Source organism: Urocitellus parryii, chromosome 3 (genome assembly GCF_045843805.1).
Source record: "Urocitellus parryii isolate mUroPar1 chromosome 3, mUroPar1.hap1, whole genome shotgun sequence".
NCBI lineage: Eukaryota > Metazoa > Chordata > Mammalia > Rodentia > Sciuridae > Urocitellus > Urocitellus parryii.
In genome coordinates, this window is record NC_135533.1 from 51,513,405 (window position 1) to 51,531,856 (window position 18,452).

Here is an 18,452-nt window from a genome sequence, read left to right on the forward strand (position 1 = left end):
GAGCTGCATGTTGGCAGGCCTTCTCCTGCTTCACCACGGAAAGAGATCCAAGATACCAGGTTAGTGGAAACTTCCCACCATTAGGCTTTTAGAAAGTGACCTGCAGTCTGGTAGGCAGCCAGGTCCCCCGTACTCTAGACATACCCTTGACCCACACATGCTTCTCAGGGGACAAGGGAACTCTCAGGAGCTGCAGGCTCTTTCCTGGGGGATTTACTCCTAACTTGCTCTCCCCTCCCACCCAACTTCTACCCTCTCCTAAACTCTGGCCGAGCCCTGTAGGCCAGGGGTTCACCACTTGATCGACACTAACGCTCACTGGCTTGAGCTCATTCCTCTGGTGTACACACTCTGAACTCCTGAAATACAGGATCCTACCCTGTGTGCAGCTCCTCAAAGCCAACCCTCCCTGCCACTTTACACATTCTATAATTTATCATCAGCCTTCCCAGTCTCCAATATATGTCCCATGTCCCACCCTCCCTTTCTTCCCTTTTTTTCTTCAATAAATATAGAAGGGCCTATTCATTTTATGCCCTATACAAGGCACAGGGATGTCATGGTGAAAACAGGCCCCCTCCCCAGCCTTCAGGCCCTAACAATCTACTGGTAAATACACATATACATTAAATAATTAATCCTAGAAGAGGAACACAGGGCACTGGTGCAGTAGGAAGGCTGGTTCCCACTTCCTTTACAACATTGGCTTGGTTATTTTAAGCTTAGCCATGAGAAGCATTGCAGCATAATAGTTAAGAATGAGTGATCCCCAAAACCAGACTCCCTGGGCTCAAATCCTGCATCTACCTTTGCTAGCTGTGTGATCTTGGATGAGGTATAAGGTATTTAACAGTTTCTTGCCTCGGTTTCCTCAGATGTCAATGGGGATAATGATACTAATACTTACCCCATTAGGTTATTTTGATGATTAAACGAGTTTATACATGTAAATACAGTACCTGGCATATATTAAATTGGAAATCAGATGGCATTACTATTGTCATTGGTTGATATAAGCAACACCATGTTTCCCTCTTAGCAATCACTTTATAAGTGTTTGTCACTGTCTTTTCAGCAGGGTGGAGGGGGAGTGAGCAGATGTGAGGGGCAAAGGAGGGAGTGGCTAGTGAAGACATAGAAATAGGACAGAGAAGCTGCTTCACTCTCTTTAACCAGTATAGCCTTTAAACAGACCAGAATGAGGGAATACAGACATGGAAAACAAACACGTATTACAAGATAATCTCAACTAAGAGCCATAACACTAAGTTGTGATGTATAGTTTCACATTTAGGCAGCACAAGGAAAAGTGTCCCTGTAGACAGACATCCAAGGAGAGCATCAAAATCAAAACTGTTGCTGAATTAGACATCAGGAATCATGGTGGGTTTAAAAGATTTTTAAAACACTATTATAAAGTGGTTTTAAAATTTGCTTTTTAAAAGAAGATGCATGTTTGTGAAAGGAATTTGAATGTAGACTGAGGAATTGGGTCTATTTAAGCTCCACATAGACAAAAACCAGGATTCATAATTCTGGAGTGAGATAGCCTGAGTGCAAGTGTCAGCTCTGAGATCTGATGTCTTGCGACCTTAGACAAGTCACCTAACCCTCAGTATCTTGGTTTACTCTTCTTTAAAAGGAGATAATAATAGAAACTACCACTACCATTCTCCAAAGTACCAACTGAAGTACTGTGACACACCTAGAGCAGTGCTGCCATCTGATGTGAACTCTTAAAGTCACCATTCCCAGAAGCTAGCCAAAGAGCAAAGGAAGTCTCAGAGCACATCACAGGGGTGATGGTCTAGTGCCAGAGACAAACAGGTGGTAATAACAGTATTAGTGTTATGACCTGGATACAAGGTATCCCCCCAAAGCTCCTGTGTTAATCCAGGAGGTAAAATAATTAGATTATGAAGGCTGTAACTTAATCAGTGGATTAGTCCACTTGGTGGGTTATTAGTTTGAAGGGATTACTAGGCAGGCCGGTGGACAGAGGAAATGAGTCACTGGGGACATGACTTGGGGATTATATATTTTGTTTCTGGTTCTTATCACTCTCTCTGCTTCCAGTTGCCATGAGCTGAGCAGCTTCCACCCACCACACCTTTCTGCCATGATGTTCTGCCATCACCTCAGGCCCAGAGCAATGGAGTTGGCCGACTATGGGCTGAACCTCTGAAATCACGAGCCTAAAATAAACTCTTTCTCCTCCAAGTTGTTCTTTCAAGTATTTTGGTCACAGCAGTGAATAGCTGACTAAAGCAATCAGCAAACACAAACTGCTTACCATGTGTTTGAATCTTAACTGTTCCCCCAAAGGTATGGCCCAAGGATGGTACTACTGGGAGGCGGTGGAAGTTTGGGGAGGAGGAGGCTTATAAGAGGTCCTCAGATCACTGGGGATATATCCTTGAAGGGGATTGTAAGACCCTCATTCTTTTTTGCTTCCTGACTGATTAAGGTGAGCAGTTTTATTCTACCATGTGATCCTGTCATGGTGTACTGCCTTGTCATAGGCCCAAAGCAATGGAGCCAATTAATCATAGAATGGAACCTCCAAAACTGTGAGCCAAAATAAAACTTTTCTTTCATAAGTTAATTATCTCATGTGTTTTGTTATAATAATGTGAAACTGACTAGCATCCTACTAAGTTATACTTTGCTCATTTAGTTCTTGCAACAACCCTATATACTCTCATAAGTCAGATGATATAATCAAGGTACAGAGAAGTTAAGTAACTAACCAGAGATCACACAAATGATAAGTGATGGATTTTTTAATATTTATTTTTTAGTTTTTCGGTGGACACAACATCTTTATTTTATTTTTATGTGGTGCTGAGGATTGAACCCTGTGCCCCACGCATGCCAGGCTGAGCGCGATACTGCTTGAACCACATCCCCAGCCCAGTGATGGATCTTTTGTGATTTCAACATAGCATGAAAAGGACCTTAGTGAGTGAATTAGGAGGGGCTCTGAAAATAGTCTATCCTCTTTATCTATGGATTCTGTATTTGTGAATTTGCCTACTTGTTAACATTTATTTGAATTCTCAAGACAACATTCATGGTGTTTCAAGGTCATTCATGAATATACACAGAGTGGTGACAAATTGGAGTCACCAATGTGTATGTCCTCAGATGAAGCCAAACACTCTGCTTCCCCTCAGCTGTCATATTGTAAAAAGGATTTTTTTTGAGATATATTTAGTGGCATATTTTGTTGTATTCTTGTGCTTTTGTTTGTGTGTGGTTTTACTGTTTAAAATGACCACCAAGTTTAATGCTAAACTGCTAACATTTCTAAGCACAGAAGGCTGTGATGTGACCTGTGGAGAAAATACATATGTCAAATGTGTTTTGTTTAGGCTCAACGCCTGATGCTCTTAGCCAAGGGTTCAATTTAATAAATCAAAAATATAGATTAAATAAGAAATACACATAGCACAAGGTCAGGTATTGATCAGTGGACAATGTTATGACCAAACATTCACAGGAACCTAGCCCTGTATTTCCTCTAGGAGCAATGTTTCAGGATTTATTAGTGCAATGTTCACAGTGACTTTCTAGAATGTAACAATGGTGACTAACAGAAATCAACCAAGATTGGGAGTGCACTTCTCCCTGATTTGAGAGTCAAGGAGTGTTTCAAGAGATCTGAGGTAGTTTCCAGAGAAAGCAAGCAAGAAAGAGAAAGAGTGTCCCAGGCAGAGGAGACAGCAAGAGCAAAACCCTGAGGCCACAGCTGGCGCAGAGCCTTAGAGAGGCTGAGCAGCAGGGACTCGGAGCTGGAGGAATGAGCTATGGGAAAAGCAAGCAAGGGGGGCTGGTATTGTGGCTCAGGGGTAGAGCGCTCGCCTAGCATGTGGGAGGCCTTGGGTTTGATCCTCAGCACCACATAAAAATAAATAATCAAATAAAGATATTGTAACTAGTTACAACCAAAAAATAAATATTTAAGAAAAAAGCAAGCAAGGCCCTACAAATCCTATTAAAGCAATGGGGCTCCAACAGAAATTGAAGCATCTGAGTTCTGCAAAGACATTAGCACTCATGTTTAAGTTTACTGGTTGCCAATTCTAATGGCAGTTCTCAGTCTCCCTTTCCTGAACTTTCCATAGCCATTTACACAGTGAGCTCTCCTTCCATGATGTGCTTTCTTTGGGCTTTGGTGACTCCACACTAACATGGTTCAAGTTCTACTTAATGGGTCTTTTCTCACTGGTCTCCAATGACGACTCCTCCTTCCCTGTCCAACTCTAAAAGTTATGTGCCCCGAGACCTGTCCTCTGTGCTTTCAGAGGCCCTTAATTTTCATATCATCTATATTCCATTGACTCATAAGTCAGGTTCCTAGAAGGAAGTATATGGCACCCTCAAATTGGGTCATGGGAATAGTTTATTTATTTATTTTTTTTTTAAGAGAGAGTGAGAGAGGAGAGAGAGAGAGAGAGAGAGAGAGAGAGAGAGAGAGAGAGAGAAAGAATTTTTAATATTTATTTTTTAGTTCTCGGCGGACACAACATCTTTGTTGGTATGTGGTGCTGAGGATCGAACCCGGGTCGCACGCATACCAGGCGAGCGCGCTACCGCTTGAGCCACATCCCCAGCCCATGGGAATAGTTTAATAAAAGGACTTTTTACAGGACATTCTTCAGGGCAAGTGTAATGATCAACTTGAATTGTGGACTCGATTGGATTAAGAGATACAAAAGATTAAGAGGTTTCTGGGTGTGTCTAGGAATGATTGGCATGTGGAATAGTAAATTGAAGTGGAGATCCTTCCTAAGTGTGGGCAGCACCATCCAATAGGTTCGAGGCTTGGATGGATTAAAAGTTGGAAGAACAAGGAAGCAGCAGCAGATGAAAGCTCCATTCTTCTTGAACAGGTTCTTGATTGCTGCTGCGATCACCTGAGGATATCAGATTCCAGCTTCTTCACTCTTCCAAAGCAGACTCTGCCAGTGACTCTCCAGGGAGTTTTGAGAAGCCTTTGGTCTCTTACTTGGGTAGCATCATTGATCCCTCTTATTCTGAGTCATCAGCATCTTGGACTGTGCAGCTACTGTTCCTCCAGCTCTCTGGCCTGCAGATAGCCATTGTGGACTGTCCAGCCTCTGGCTGTATAAAGCAATCTAATAAATCCCCTTTTTATAATCATACTTCCTATTGATTCTGTTCCTCTAGAGAACCCCAAAACAGCAAGATTTAGGGAAAACACAAGGGAAAATTTAGTACTACTAGGCTGGCAACAATAAGACATGTTACCACTGCTAGACTTGATGGAGCACAGAGGGAATAGTTAATGTAACCCAGAGACAAAATCTGACCTCCTATTTCATCATTCAAATGGTAGCCAGAGAGGGTGTCTTAAAGGATAAACCAGAAGGTAGTGTCCTCTGCTGTAAAGGGCTTTAAAATTAAAAAAAAAAAAATCCAAACTCCTTACCTTTACCCCAAGGCCTCCATGAGACTAATTTCATGACTTCATCTCTTATCACATTCTCCTTCTTTATTTCCACTGGGGCCACTCTGGTCTACTTTTGTGTCTCTCATGAAACTCTAGTCTGTATCAATCTCAGGGGTTTTATATTTATTTCTCCTTCTGTGTGGAATGTTCTTCCTAAAAATCTTCAAATGGCTGCTTCCTTATGCTCAAATATTTATATGTTAGCCTAAGTGTCACCTTTTCAAAAATGTATTCCATTGTGATTAAAAATAACCGAGCCAGAAGTCAGGCAGGAACAAGAGATTCAGGTACAAATGAAACAGCATGGCCTAGTTAATATATTACAGTTGATGCTGGATGATGGGTACAAGAATACTCATTATTCTGTTCTCTTTATTTTTAACACATTTGAAACCTTCTGTATGGAAAGGGTCTCATTTTCTTTTAGTGATCTGTCCTCTCTGCACTCAGGCCTCCCTTTGTTCCTCCCACATTCTGCTGCTTCCACTGCTTGAGGCCCTTGGGCACATACATGCTCTTTCCCCTCTGCCACCACTTTTCTAGTCAGCTTAATTCCTACTCATCTCTCAAGTCTCATGTTATATGTCCCTTCCCTAAGAAAACTTTCCCTGACTCATTTATGTTCCAAATCATCTTGGTCATATGTAACAACCCAAGCAGGCTCAGGTAACTACAAAGTCCAGAGTTTAAGGCTTGATTCTGGCCTTGAAAGGTATCAAGACTTACTTCTCTTACCAACTCTTTGCCTCATCCTTTCCATGTTGGCTCTATCCTCAGAGAAGCTTATATTTCATGGTGTCAAGATATCTGCAACAGTTCCAGCTTCCTCTTTTATATTCAAATAAAATAGGAAGAATGGATTTACTTCTCCAAAAGTTTAGTTTTATTGGTTCGGATGACTTGGCTCCAGGCATAATCCTATTTTAAAACCAATCTTTGGTGCTATGGAAAAGTAATGTTCTGATTGGCCAGGCAGGACTGAGTCTCCCCTGATGCTGAGAGTTATGTATAGGATGTGTCACTAAGCCCAAATCCAAACCCAAACTGGGATTATAGGAAATGGACCAAATGAGTCCTGGAGAGATAAGCCACAAAGGTCCACCAGGAATTTCTTAAATGATTGCATAGCAACTTATCCTTTTCTTTAAATATTTGTGATAATCATTCCTTTGATTATTATTATTCATTTATGAATAATAATGTCTTCCCCATATGTCTACCCCATAATACAATGAGCTTTAGAGGAAACCTATCTCCTTTTTCCCCTGTTCCCTGCCCAATGCTCAGCACAGTTCTTGGCAAAGAATACATGCCAAATAAGTACTTTATCAATAACTATGCTAACATATATATATATATATATATATATATATATATATATATATACACAAAATTGAAAGATTTTTAAAACTTTTTCCTTAACAAAGTTAGATAAGTAAGCACTGAACCATCCCATTCGTCCCTCATTTATCTCTCATCAAATGTTCTGTTTTATTTTCTTCAGAATACCTATCACCATCTAAAATCATATCCGGTGCAATAAATAGACAAGCTGCATGACAGCTTTGTCTTGTTTATCACTTTATGTATCACCAACGCCTGTCAGAATACGAGTCTAATAAATATTTGTCCACTGAATGAGCAAAGGCTCTAAAATTTACAACTATGGTTGTGAACTCTCTTCTGAGTTCCAGATTTATACTTGAGCCTGCTCCCTGGACAACTTCACCACAGAACCCCTCTCAAATAACATTCTATGGGATTGTAACTTCATTTTCCCTGGGCTTGACACACACTCCCTTCCTGGTTGTTCCACATCTGTCTCTATGTATTTTTACTACCTAATTTTTAACTGTTAATGAGATGTTTAATATTAATGAAACACTGAAAGGACTCCATCTCAGGGGTCCTGTTATGGAAGCAATGAAATCCAAATACAGAATGAGAGTTGGTAAAGAAGAGCCCTATAGAAGTAGGTTAGAATTGTAGATATTCTTAATTCATAAATTCATGATTTCTAAAATGTGTATGTATATAGCTATAGGGAAGCATATGTATATACATGTATATATACAGTACATGCACACATTTCCTAGTTCTGTTCACTGTAAGTACCTGTAAACAAAGACACCCCACTACCAGTGTGCTCATACAGTGTCCATATATTGGTTTCAAATACTAGTCACCATTAGAAGGAGTCAGGGCTCTCTGGACAAACAGGTGATTTCGTGGCTGGGGGACAGAAAGTATGAGATGAGCCCGAAACATGTATTTATGCTGGAAAGTAAGAAAGGACTCCCCAAAATGATGGAGGCATGTGACAAGAACACAAGAGTCATACTCACAAAACCTGGGGAAATTTGAGCACCAAAATAATTTTGGGGTTTTTTTAAAAATATTTTTTAGTTGTCAATGGACTTTTATTTTTTTTATATGTGTGCTAAGAATTGAACCCAGTGCTTCACACATGCTATGCAAGTGCTCTACCACTGAGACACACAACCTCAGCCCTTGTGTTTGCTTTATTTTGTTTTTTTGAAGAGGAGAACTCCAAACTTTATTTTATGCTGATGGGCCCAGAGGAAAACAAAACTCCAAATTCTGAGTCCTGATCCACAACAATTTTAGGTTATTTGGCATCATCATAGAGGAGGAAATCCTACAAAGGATATTATTGGGTTAATTAATAAATTGGAATGCAGCTGGGTTCAATGCTCAGCACCAAAATAAATAAATAAATTGGACTGAAGATGGTAAATTACAGAATTATATAGATACTAAATTTACTGACCTTGCTAACTGTACTTTGGTTATCTAAGCAAATATCTTTGTTCTTAGGAAATATGGAAGCTTTAAAGGATAAAAGACATGATATATGCAATTTACTCTCTAAGTGTTCATAAAAAATACGTATGTGCAAAGAGTGCATGCAAAGGCTAAAGCAAATGGGACAAAATGTTAACATTAGGTGTGTGGGTAAAGCACAGGTGAGTGTTTTTTGTACTACTCTTGAATCTTTTCAGTAAATATCAAATTATTTCCAAAAAGTTTTTTTCTTCAATGGGACAGATACCTCCCTTGACCTACTTCATTGCAAAATGAACTGCACATATCTGCTGAGTGATGTCATCACACTTTACCTATGGCACACTGCTGGACCCTAACTCTTTACTCCAAGCTGTGCTCTGGAATTACTAAACTCTATTTTCAACTCATTTCTAGACATCTCCACCCAGATATGCTCTGAAGGCATTTTTTTCTCCTCTGATATGGGGACCATCCCCTCCCTGCTGCTCTGCTCAGAGTCTGGAAGTCACACACCCTTTGCCATGATCTGGGGAGCAGTAAGACACAGTGCCTGCTGGCTTCTGAGCCATGTGCTTCTGGTGGATCCACACCAGCATGTTGGAGGCCTCTCATGCTACCCACTTCCTCCCATTCAACTCTGTTCCTAATTCTAACCTCTAGTGAAGCTTTAATTACCTCCATTAACTAGTTGCAAGAGGAAATTACAAACACTGTTTTTGGAGTCCTAATTTTTGCAGTTCGGGAAGCTGAATCAAAAGGATACTGTAAAAAATGAGCTAATCTGCTCTCTCTGTTACACATGCCTTCCCCATTCTCACCACTGCTGCTCATCCATGTAGCCAAGACCAATTGATCCTCATCTTCCAAAGTTTGGTCTAAGCATCACATTCTCTTTAGTTTCTTGACTCCTTACAGACTAAGTTCAATGTCCTGTATCTTTCTTGTAATCCTCCATTATACTTGCCACACTGATTATAATCATTATTTTTTACCTATATTCTGTGCTTAACATTGATCGGATGCATTTCTAAGGCCTGGTACAACCTCTGAATATATTAGTTCACCAAGTCTTTTGAACAGTGATATAACATAAGTGCTCCAAGCTTCACCTATGGGTAGGTTAAAATTTTGGTTTATAAACGAGCACTCACAGGTGGAAATTTCTGAGTAAGTTGTCCTTAGTTGGCTCTATTAATAGCACTATCCTTCTGGTTTCTCCCTTTCCCTTCTGATATCTCTTAAAGAGACCTAGGGAAGATTCACACATCCGTGGAACTACCACCTGCAGTCCTCCTGGTGTCTAGTGTGGCTCTGCTAGACCAGGCCCATCAAATCTGATGCCCCACTCTGCCTGCCACTCTGCCACTGCCCATCATCCTAGATAAGAGCCTTTACTTCACTACTAAGCCCCACTTGTGATAGAGCCAATCCATCATGTATAGATCCTGCTTTCCTCTTCTCTTAAGGGAGGAACCTGACCAAACTAGCTCTAATATACCTTTCAGGTCTAATATTCTGTGATTCCATAAATGTTGCCCTCCTATCAAAGCTAACTGGGCTTGTGCAGTGCAAGTCTTGGCTCCATGCTTTTCTTCTGTGTGGGATGTATTTCCCCACCTAAGCCACTGTCAGGTTTGGCCATCATTCATGAGCAGGCTCATGCCCTGGAGTCTTACCACACCATCTTGGATCGTCCCAGTCTCCTGACCCTCATGATCCACTGGCTATCCCAGTCTCAGTGTACAGAGTTTAGAGCTAAAATAAAGACAGAAGCATAGAGGCAGCATGACTCATGCCAATCTAGTCAATCTTTTCTGATTAGCAGATCAGGCTCTGATTCCTTAGGCCTTTGGGCCAAGGTGGACACTGCCACTTGAAATATCACAAGAGGGGCTGGGGCTCAGTGGTACAGCACTCACTTAGCATGTCTGAGGGGCTGGGTTTGATTCTCAGCACCACATAAAAATAAATAAAATAAAGGTATTGTGTCCAACTACAAAAGAAAAAAAGAAATATCAGGAGAAAAATCATTATGGCTTGCAGATATGACCTGAGTAAATCAATGGCTGAATGACCTGGGGTTGCTGATGTGAGTGATTTTGGAACCAGGTGCCTCCACAATATGGTTCACTAATTACTGAAAGTGCTGTTTTCTTCCATATCAAGAGGACTCACTGACCCCTAGCCATCTGCAAGAAATGACCAAGATGTGAGAGGAAGGCCCAGAAAGCTCATTGGAAGACTCATCAAAACATTGTGCCACTCTCTCCTCTTACCTCATTCCAGACAAGCATAACTTGGCTAGTTTCTCTTTAGAAGTTTAAAGAACCAACTCATTTTTAAAAATTGACTTTTTTGTTGTTTTGTTTCTAAGCCTAGGCATCAGAGTAAAGACAAAATTCAACTGCCAAGACCTTTACTACATCCATGGAAGAATTTGAGAAGTCCTTAATTCTCTTGAGATCAGGTTTAGTGCTGGGTCTTCATCAAGAGTAAGTCCTTAGAGTGCTCACTTCAGCAGCACATATTCTAAAGTTGGACTGAAACAGAAAAGATTGGTATGGCCCCTGTGCAAGGGTGACATGCAAATATGTGAAGCATTCCATATTATATGTTTATAACAACAACAACAAAGAGAAAGACCTTAGAATGTTTTCTCTGATATGCAGAAGTTAGTCCAAAATAAGGGGGAAAAGAGGCTGAGAGAGTGAGTAAAGAGGGATATGGGGTTCCATCAAAATAGAAGAAAAATCAGTGAACTAAATGAAGAAGATTAAGGAGAGAGAGGAAGAACAGGATAAGGGAAGAACAGTGGAATGAATCTGACCTAATTTCCCTATGTACATATATGAATATACCACAGTGAATCTCACCATCAATGTACATTCACAAGACACTAATTTGGAAAAAAAAAACTATAAATAGCAGAAATATCAGTAAAATAGAGGGAAGGAGACTAGGGAGGGAAGAGGGGATGGAAAGGGGAAGTACTGGGAACTGAATTAGAGTAAATTATATTCCATGTTCTATAATTATGTCAAACTGAATCTTAATGTTGTGTATAGTGAAAAAGAACCAAAAAAATAAGACTTAAAAAACCAAGTGTATAGTTAAACAAGAATTAAAGAAATTTAAAACTAAAAAACAAAAAGGAGTTACAGTAGCCAGGCACAGTGGCACATGCCTATAGTCCCAGTTACTTGGGAGACTGAAGCAGGAGGATCACTTGAGCCCAGGAGTTGGAGACCAGACTGGACAAGAGAGCAAGACCCTGTCTCAAAAGAGACCCGAGTCCCATAGTTGGCTTTGCATCTGAGCTTCAGCACTTCCCACGTGCTATATTCTCTTTTTCTCAGCGATCTTCCTGTTAGCTCTGAAGAGAATACAATGATGGTACCATATCTAGTTCCCCAACTCCTCTAACATCCAAAGGAAATAATTTTACCCAAAATTAACTCTAGGCATAGTCCTAGAGACTTAAGGAAACAGCACGTCCATGAATGTTCCTGAAGAATAACTAGCAGGAAATCAGTCCAGTGGGTTAAGCAAGACTAGAAGTATTAAATCTCTCACTCTGAAATATAAAATTGGAACTTTTTCAGTCCCCTGGTTTTTTATTTGGCTATTTATTGAACACTTATTATATGCAAGGATATAAAACATCCTGAGAGAACAAGATGAATGGGACATGAGATATACATGGTTCCCTGGCAGCTGAGCCACACAGCCAGCCCCATTACTCCCCACCCCAGAAGCAGTGGTGAGGCAGCAGCTCAGGAAGCCTGGAGGTGGAACAGCTAGCATGGGCCAGTATGAGCCTGAAGCAAGCCAGGATTGAGGTAAGCCAGGGCTCACCAACCTGTTTTGCCTGAGGCATCCAGGCCCAGGCCAGTGAAGATGCCCACTCCACACAGTACTAGCAGTCCATCCAAGAACGTCTGCCTCCCACTTCTGATGAGCTATGGGAAAATGGGAGCAGGGCAGACCTGAACAGGATTGCAGGGCTAGCCAATAGCATTGGCACTATTCCAAATCTTGATTGGCATAAATTTGGGCCAATAGTATTAACTCAATGCCATATAAACCCCTAGACTAACACATTTAAGCACCAACATACTATGGGATCCCCTTTTACCCCTTTAGGAGCTCTGTTTCCATTCTTCACACTTGAATAAATCCTATTCCTTTCACTGTTGCCTTCTGTTGTCACATGAATTTCATTCTTTGGATCTGGGAGACAAGAACCTGGAAAGAAGTTGGCAATAAGCTGCTGTTGTCTCCTGAAACACTGGAGGGCTTAACCACCATTTAGAGCTGCAACACTAAGAGCTGCAACACTAAGAGCTGCAATAGCCACTCCATAGCAGTAGAGAAGAATCAGGCTTTGCTGGCTGTGACCCTTGAAGCTGATGCCAGCAGGCATTCCCTGCTATGATTAGTCACTAACACTAAAAGGGGCTTTCTAGGCTGCAGAGGCCTGCAGCTTACATGGACCTACCTGCCAGCAGAAGCAAAGAATCAGGTTCATCTCAAATTCTGGTTTCAGCATGACCTTGAGAGATTTATTGGGAGTATAAGAAATCAATTTTGCGCATAAGGTCAGGATGGACAAAGTGCTGAAGTACTTCAGAGGATGAAGTACCCAAACATCTCTAGGATCAGAAAAATCCACATGAAGGAAGTGATATTTTAGCTGACCTTTAAAGGATATGGTCATATTATTGGCATGGCTTCCTGGCCACCAAGCTGGGCAGCCAATTCACTGATCCCTGCCAAGAAGTGGCAGGGGATGGGTGGAGCAGCAGAGCCACAGCATAGAGGGCTGGAGTGCAGGTGCCAAGCATGGGTCACAGCCATTTGGAGCCTGCCAGGCCAGCGTGGGGTTGAAGCACAGCAGGCCTGAGGCAGGGTGGTCCAGCGCCATGCTGAGCCAAGGCACACTGATCTGTCATACCACCATGTCTCTGCCTGGACCCAGTATAATCAACCACTCCCCACAGCTCTGCAGCTCCAGACCCCCACTGAGCATGCACAATTAAATTACTTCAATTTCTTGCTTTCCCAGGGAAGAAAATGTAAGTAAGGCAAACCTGAATGGGATTCAGGGATAACCAATAGTATTACTTTTCCAAACCCTAATTATCATATTTTTGGATCAACAGCAGTGACCCATGTGCTATATAAACCCATAGACTAGCACAAGAAAACTTGATCTTGGGTCCCCTCCTACACTTCAAGAGTTCTGTTCCTTCTTCTATTCTCCAATAAATCTTACTCTTACACTCACTGGTCCTGGTTCTGTGGTTTTCATTCTTTAAATTCACGAGATAAGAACCCAGAAAGAAGAAATTGACAGTGAGCTGCTGAGGTCTGTGGCAACACTTCTCATCTGCATAAACGTGCAAACACAGACCCCAGCAAAACCAGGGAATCAAGTTTTAACCTCAAAGTTAGGTTTCACTATGGTGGGCTGAAATATAGAGAAGAACCATTGATTACAGAGCTAATGTGCCTAGAATACTCAATTTGAAAAATTAAAACTCACCAGATAATAGAATGTAAGCACTGAAAAACAATAACCAAAGTAATCTGGCCCTCAGGCTCATCTTGTGTTCCATCTCAGCTTCCTGAGGCTCCACATAGGACAGATAAACAAGTGGGGTAAACAGAATGCCTGGGCAGGACTCCCTGAAAGGGCCTGTGTGATTATGGAGACTGAAGGCTCTTTTCAAGGCCTGATAACTGTTGAAGTGGGTAAATCAATGCACTCTATTCTAATTACTAAGAATAGTATTTAGATTACCTCAGTTGACATAAAATTTATGTGTAATCTACACAAAACATTCATATTCATATTCATGTAAAGCAGTGCTAGTATTCAAATTCAATTTGTTGAATACAAAAGAGACACCATTTGGTCTCTTGCTGGTAAGCCAAAGGGATGAATGGATTTACCCTAAATCTTGGCAGGTCTCCATGCTAAAGTTAAGGGACAGGGTTTTTCTTCTTATGATGGTCATTGGCCTCAAGTGTCCTTTGCTTTTCTGGTACTTTTGGAACCTTTGATATTTAGGTTTCTGAGGAAATCTGGGTCCTAGGAAAATTTGGGGGTATCACAACTCAAATTCACAGTTATAATTTTTATAGTGAAGTAGCTCTGCTGCTAGGAATATAGAAGGCTTCTGAGAAACTGTGAAGCAGTCAGCTGCCACTGAAGCTGTCCCTAAAGTTCTCAGTGAGTATGATACTTTTTCAATATTCCAGGTGGCCCTCACTGGGGAGACAGCCCAGACAGCAGAGAGGGCCTGGGTCATAGGGTTCATATACACGTTTGATTCCTGATTCTGCCATGACCAGCTCTGGGCCTTGGCCAATTCATTTCACCTTGCCAAGCTTCCATTTCCTTACCTGCAAAACAAGACTGTTGTGAGGATTAATAATCAGGGAAAATAATGGCAGCCTGCCTCATAGCAAAGACAACTATTTGTCCTTTTATTTACAGCAACATTTTGTCTAAGAAACACTGGATTTAAATCCAGAAGATCTCAGTCTGATTCCTAATTCTGCCACTTACCATTGTTGGGGAAAAAGAAGCAAATGTGTTCTAGCACCTATTTCACTTCAGACCATGTGCTAGCTCTCTGTGTGCTTAGTTTTTCTTTAATCTGAACATATAACCATGAAACTGGTAGAATTATCCCCATTAGAAGAAAAGTAAACTCAGAGAGATTAAGTGATTTGCCAAGGTCACACAGCTGTAGGAGATTGGACTGGGATTTCATTGTGTGCCTTGCTACAAAAACCACCAGGCTGCCTTGGAGCAGGGGTGAGGAGGAGGAGGAAAGTAGGTAGAAGATTGAGTAAAGTGCCTATTTATTAGGATTCTGTTTCCAATTCCCAAACTATTTCCCAGATTTACCAGAGATTATCCTTGAAACACATGTAGCAATAGCAGTACCCACTCCTACTTTTATTGTTAGAATGATCAGAGTTCTAAAATTAGCAATTATCAATAAACTAGGGACACAGCAGTTTTGGGGCTCTTATGAGGAACTACTCTTGCTGCTCAAATCTACAGTGTAGCAACTTTCATTTTTGAACACTTCCAGCCAAGTTTCGTCTAGAGATCAATCTCTCCAGCCCTAGAAATCTATGTAGACAGGCCTTGACCCTCCCAGGTGCTGAGGAGGCAGGTGTGTGCACACCTAGGCTGAGCAGGCTTTGGAATTAATCAGACTTAATATCTACTAGTTACATAATCTCAATATCTACTAGTTACACAATCTTCATCAAATTTAACATCCGTAAAATGAGGAATGGTGGCACCTATGAGGAGTAAATGATTAAACAGGTGTACACGACTCATGTGGAGGCTGGAATACTGAACAGGAATTGGCAAACCCACCCTAGAATAGTAACTTCAGGAAACAAGGCTTGAAGTTTGGGTAATTGATAGGAATTTCACTGCACCCAGGGCAAGACAGGCATGCTTGTTCCCCTGACTGGAGAGATCCAGCAGGGACAGGAAAGGAGAGCAGAAAACCCTTACCATTGAGAGATCAGACTGCCTTCCCTCCACCTTCACCCTCCATCTCTTTTTCACAGCCATCTTCCTCTGATTTGTATGGTAACAGTTAAGTAAAGTTCAGTCTTATTACCTTATGGACACTCCTCATATATTGCCTGGCATTCTGGGATGAGAGTACAAGGACAAATTAGTTTTCTCTGACTCCTTTTGATCCCAGTTCTCCCTCTCTCTCCTTCTTGAGCTCTCCCTCCTGTTCTCTCTTACCCACCTCCTTTTCTCCCTACCCTTCTTAATGTACCCATGGCAGGCAAACCAGTCAAATAACTGGAAAGCTTATTTTGGAGAAACAGGTGCAGAGATAAGGAGCTTTGAAGTTATGTATCTCTTAATGTTTGTCTGTCTCTAGGCTCTAAATGTCTTTAAGGGAAGGAAGGAACACAATGTTGTAGTGCAGTTGGGAGCACTTGCAATCTTAAAATAATCAGAGGGAGGTAAAGCAAGATGGCAACTGAGATCCTTCAGCAACTATCTCCCCTCAGACACACTAATTTGAATAGCTACTCACACATCAAATTATCTTCAAAAGAGCTAAGGAAGACAGCATAATATAAGAAAAGATGAAGATAACAGTAAGGAAACACTTGCCTGCTTCACTTCTCCAAGCAGCACAGTGCAGGTGGAGTGGAATGCCTCCTGCTTTGGGAACAGAGAGGGAATTAAGTCCAGGTCTTAGACTTGAAACAGTACCATCTCAGCCCCACAACCCCTCTTGCCAAGCCTATGCTCAGCTGAGCTGCTGACACTGCCTTATCCAGGAGGCTGACTGGCTCCACCACTACTCCTCCAACCTGGAGGAGGGTCCAGGATGAGTGAGCAAAATTCCATCTGCTGGGATCAGGGCACCAATATAACCACAGGGCTTTATCTTGGAGTCTAGTGCCAGGCCCAGCACAGTGAGACACAGCACTCAGTTAAAACTGAAAGCCCCAAACATAGGCCAGAGCTTACCGAGAAGCCTCAGCCTGCCCATATCATCAAATGGAAAACTGCATGCAGGTGGGACTGCCTCGTTGCCAGCCTTAGAGTGGGTCTGGGCTCCCCTCTTCAGACTGTGCAAGTCCCTAAGGGTGTGAGACTCAGGTGCAACCAAGCTTAGCATCAGCCTCGGCAGCCAAAGAACTGCTCCATCCCTACCCCTCAACCTTGGGCAATACAACTATCCTCAGGCCACAGATGGAGCCTCCAGACTGGTGCCAGCACCAGCAGAAACCTGCATCCCTGTGGGACACACATGTATTTCAGTCTGCATTGCTGCCAACTATGGCATGAATCTTGGGTGCACCCCTGAGAGTGTGCAGGTCCTTGTGCCTGTGAGATTAAGGCACAACCCAGTTTAACATCAACCTTAGTAACCAAAAGACTACCTCCACCAACACTACCCCAACCTCTGACAGAAAAGCATGGAGCAAGACTTTATTACTGACAGTAGGATAGGGTTCCTTAGAAGTCAGAGCTTGGCTGGTGAAACTTAATACTGGATAGATCATGAGCCCAACCCCAGACCAATGCCCACAGACAGAGCCTCAGTAACAGGCCCAGTGCAAGGCAGAGACATGCAGCCCTAGTCTACTGGACTTCTATTCCACTACTGGTGGCAGGCTGCAGCAGTCTTGGGCCACAAGTCTACCTCAGCAGTAGGCAACCCATACTAGTGTCCTGGCCCTGGGAAGTACCATGGCAGGCTATGGGTTCAGAGTATGTAAGATTTCATAGTATTGATGGCCACAGGCATGGCACAGAAACCTAGGATGGTTCAGGCAGGGTAATTCTGCCCAGAGCCAGAAAGAATCCCACAGTGCCTGACCATAAGCTGATGGCTGTGGAAAAGGTGTCTGAGCCTACCCAAGCCCCAAGGAGAGACCCGGGAATAAGGACTACCCTTTTGAAATATGACCCTGGTTCATGTCCAGCAACAAACCAAATGCAGATATGAGACAAACCTGTGCTTGGATCACCCTCTTATGCTGAAACAATAACAACACACTTACAGTGGGCCTGGTGGTAAACCTGCACATAGAGTGCTATCTAGGCTAAAATAGCAGAAGTGACTACAGGCTCAGAGAAAATAAGTAGCCAGTTTAGAATTTCTGGAAAGACAGGCATAGACAAAGTTAGATGACCAAGACTGGAATAAATACCTAATCCTTCAGTGCCCTGATGACACTGCACACCAAGCATAAAGGGCTTTCAAGAAATGACCTCATTTAAAGGTCAAAATAAGGCACTAGAAACCAACCAAATGGTTACCAGTATGGACAAACTCTCAGATGAAGAATTTAAAACAGATGTTAAGAAAACTCAACAAGCTTCAAGAAAACACAGAAAAAAATATGTAATACTCTAACCAGGAAATGTAACAAAGAAATGGAAGCAATTTCAAAAAATCATTGAGTCAAAGAAAACACCAAGCAAAAATTTTAAATGTGATATAAGTCATCAGTAGTGGTATAGAGCAAACAGAAGAATGAATGAGTTCAAACAGGTTATTCAAAAATGCACAGATGGAGGAGAAAACAGAATGAAGAAAGTTTATGGGAATCTTGGAACAGTGTTAAATGAGGAAATAGTTGGGTTATTGGG

General features: G+C 41.9%; 1 non-coding gene across 1 annotated transcript; it reads left to right on the forward strand.

Annotated features, from left to right (window-relative positions):
* The first annotated feature begins 10,789 nt into the window (after positions 1–10,789).
* Positions 10,790–10,896, forward strand: LOC113198855 (U6 spliceosomal RNA). Its single transcript, XR_003302900.1, has one exon. It is a non-coding gene; the product is annotated as a U6 spliceosomal RNA (small nuclear RNA).
* The last annotated feature ends 7,556 nt before the right edge of the window (positions 10,897–18,452 follow it).